Raw genomic sequence first — 4,132 nt, 5'->3', positions numbered from 1 at the left:
CCTGGGCGCCGCCGCCGCCCGCCGACCCCCGGCCCTAGCCGCCATGGCTCCCCGGAGGGCGCGCGGCCACCCCGGAGCCTCGGGCAGCCTCCCGGGCAGACGTCTGGGCGCGCAGCCACTCTGGAGCCCCGCGCCGCCTCCCGGGCAGGGACCTGGCGCGAGGCAGTGAACCCCGGCCCCCCGCAGCACCTCTGAGGCCAGCGCGGAAGTGCGCTGCCGAACCTGAAGCCTTCAGCGCCCCGGGATCCTGGGTTGCAGGCACCTGCGTCCCAGCTCCGCCTCTGCCTCTGCTTCCTCCTGCTCTCACCCCATCCCTGCGAGCTCTGTCTCCGCTCAGCTCCGCTCCGCGCACCCTTCCGCTCTCTTGCTTTCTCTTGCTGGCGCTCTCTGTTCTCCCCTCCACCTCTCTCCCTCTCCCCGTGCCCCACCCCCCGCGCTGTTCTCTCCGTCTGTCTCTCCCACCCCCAATTTTCTCCTCCCCTCTTGTTCTTCCCCCTCCTCTTCTCTGTCTCTGGAATCTGGCTGCTTCTATCAAAGAAATTCCCACTGGTGCACACGCAGACACACTCACACTTACGGGCTCAGAAGGAACCAGCCCTAAAGGCTCCCGTGCAGGGTGATTGGCTCACTGTGGCTCCCTTCCCCCCTCAGCCCCATCCCCCAGTGTGTGTCAAAAACAGGCTGAGTCAGGGAAATCTCTCTGAGAAAAGGAAGGGATGCCTGGACACCTTCACGCCCCAGTGCCACCTGTCCCCGCCTGCATGTCATCCTGCCAGACCCAGTCTGCCTGTCCCAAGAACAGCTGCTACGTGCCTGGGATTGCACGATGCACAGTGCCTTCTTTCCCTCACCCAACAGCCGGAGCTTCAGTGGCATCCTAAGCCTGCTGCAGGGACCCCGAGGCTCTCTGTAACATCCCTTGGGCATCTCTCCAGCTGGGAGCGGCCTTTATCTGACCCCGACTGCTCCCACCTGGGCAGGCCAGGCTGTCCACAATCAGCCTGGCCAGCAGCCCTGGTGTGATGGATACTTGGCTGTCCTGCCCTGAGTTCCAGCAGCTGCCTTCTGCAGCCCTAAAGCCACACACTCATCTGCCCTGAGTCTGGTGAGGCAGCACGTTCTAATTTATGAAGGCCTTGCCTGTCATAACATGCCAGAACTCTTCAGAAAATGGGGAGGGTGCCAGCTGCCTGGTTCAGGTCACAGGGACCCTGGACACATGGGACCCCTGCCTCCCCACAGGAAAGTGTGCAGGGACTGTGGCCCTTCTGTTGTCAATCAAAACTCTGTGGGAAGGGGGCAGACAGGGGCAGCTCTCAGGGCCACTGCAGCTCCCTTCACCTCCATGAGACGCTGCCCTGCAGTGATCCACTGCACCATGTCAGCAACCTCAGGTCCCTATGCTAGGCACAGACAGCCCTATCCCAAAGCTTCCTGGTGTGGCCAGTGGTGACTGGACATTCCTGGGCCTCAAGCCACTAGATAAAGTACTCCAAGCAAGGACCTGGTTGACTCTATCCCATGAAGGTGGAGCCCTCATTGTATTTAATCATCTCCCTTCACATAGTACCAAGCACATCATAATACCAAGATGCTGTATTATGCCATTTTCTTTGCCCTTAAGGAATACCTGAGATTGGGTAATTTATAAAGCAAAGAGGTTGAATTGGCTCATGATTCTGCAAGGTGTGCAATTGTGGCTCCAGCATCTGCTCAGCTTCCGATGAGGGCCTCAGGAAGCTTCTCATCATGGCAAAGGGCAAAATGGGAGCAGGCATGTCGCATAGCAAGAGTGAAAGCAAGGAGAAGGGGGAGGTCCCAGACTTGTAAATCACCAGACCTCTCATGGACTGAGAAGTCATTCAGCGTGGTGCCAACTCATTCATGAGGGATCTGCCCCCACGATCCAATCACCTCCACCAGGGCCCACCTCCAACACTGGGGATTATGTTTCAGTATGAGATTTGGAGGGGACAAATATCCAAACTTTATTAGATGCTCATGAAATTAGGTGTCAGGAGGGTAGAAATGAGATGCCCTCTCTTCTCTGTGTGTCCACAGATGACACTCATTGACAGCTATTTGAGTGACTGACAACTGCAGACAGTGGCGTTCTGGAGCCAGCTCACACCAGCTCACACCAACTCATACCAGCTCACACCAGCTCACACCAACTCATACCAGCTCACACCAACTCACAAGGGGTTTCTGCTTCAGTGGTAGCATGTTGGTAGCTTAAAATCCACTACAGCGAGAGTTTTCGCCCTATAGAAATCAGCAAACTCCACAAATCAGGGCTCTTCCCACCCCAGCGTGTGGTTAAACATTTAACAACACACCACTCACTGACTTCACAGGACCCTGGGCAAGTTACTCAGCATCACTGAGGCGAGGATTCCTTATTTACGTTTCAGAGCTGTGGTGATGACCACATAAGGTAAGGCATGTTGAGTTTTACTTCCCAGAGAAGAAAACAGAGCAGAATGCTAACAACATCTTCATCCCTTGGCTCCCCTCATGTGGCCGACAGATTTCAGTGTTGGCTACATGTCTTCATTGAACACTTGGTACATGACAGTAGAGGACATTGTTCATCTGTGTGTCTTTCCTGCTGCCAAAGAAGTGTCCCCAACAAATAGCTCCTGGCATGCAATAGGAGCTATTTGTGCTATAGTTTGAATGTGTCCCCCGTAGTTGATGTGTTGGAAACTTGATTCCCAATGCAGCAGTGTTGGGAGGTGGGGCCCAATGGGAGGTGTCTGAGTCATGGAGGCACTACCTTCATAAATAGATTACTGTCATTATCATGGGAATGGGTTTTTTATAAAAAGATGAGTTTGGGCCGGGCGCGGTGGCTCAAGCCTGTAATCCCAGCATTTTGGGAGGCCGAGGCGGGTGGATCACGAGGTCAAGAGATCGAGACCATCCAGGTCAACATGGTGAAACCCTGTCTCTACTAAAGATACAAAAAATTAGCTGGGCATGGTGGTGCGTGCCTGTAATCCCAGCTACTCAGGACGCTGAGGCAGGAGAATTGGCTGAACCCAGGAGGCGGAGGTTGCGGTGAGCAGAGATCGCGCCATTGCACTCCAGCCTGGGTAACAAGAGCGAAACTCTGTCTCAAAAAAAAAAAAAAGAAAGAAAAAAAAGAAAAGATGAATTTGCCCCCTTTCTCTCTCTCTCTCTCTCTCCCCCCTCCTTTGCTCTCTCTCTCCCCTTCTCTCTCTCTCTCTCTCTCTCCCCTTCTCTCTCTCTCTCCCCCCTTCTCTCTCTCTCTCTCCCCTTCTCTCTCTCTCTCTCTCCCCCCTTCTCTCTCTCTCTCTCCCCTTCTCTCTCTCTCTCTCTCCCCCCTTCTCTCTCTCTCTCTCCCATTCTCTCTCTCTCTCTCCTCTTCTCTCTCTCTCCCCCTCCCTTTGCTCTTCTACTTTCCATCAGGGGATGATGTAGCAAGAAGACCCTTACCAGATACCAGTCCCTCAATTTTGGACTTCCTAGCATCCAGAACTATGAACAATAAATTTCTACTCATTACAAATTACCAAGTCTCAGGTGTTCTGTTTTATCAGCATGAAACAGACTAAGACAGTGCTCAAGTACTGTCTGTGGAGTAAGTCAACCGATGTTTTGGGGTCACTATTGGATCTATGATTCTCACACTTCAGTGTATATCAGAGTCACCTGGTAAACCTGGGGTGCCAGTTAAAGAGTTTGATTCCTGGGTCATACCCCTGGTGTTTCCATATCAGAAGGTCTGGAAGTCTGTATTTTCATGAGCTCCTTAGGTCGTTCTGGTGAGGGTGGTCTGTGGTCATGCTCTCAGGAGTGTGCTCTATGATTAGGGGTCAGAGTAAGAAACTGGATACCTAAGAATTACCTGGGCACATCCTCCAACCATGGCCTGATGTTCTGGCCTGGAGGCCCTCACTGAAGGCTCACCATAGACTCTAGACACACAAGTTCCCATTTATATTTTTGTATATTTATATAAATGTTTATTTACATTTATATTGACAATATAACATGTCAATTAATATCCTCCTAGCACATTGGAGTTTATAAAACATGTCAAACATTATCATACTTTATTTAGTTCTTGCAACAAAGAGGAAGAAAAGCTTTTATTCCTGCCCCA

This window comes from Callithrix jacchus, chromosome 12, assembly GCF_049354715.1.
Source record: "Callithrix jacchus isolate 240 chromosome 12, calJac240_pri, whole genome shotgun sequence".
NCBI lineage: Eukaryota > Metazoa > Chordata > Mammalia > Primates > Cebidae > Callithrix > Callithrix jacchus.
The sequence above is the reverse complement of the archived record's forward strand: the minus strand, read 5'-3'. Positions refer to the sequence as shown.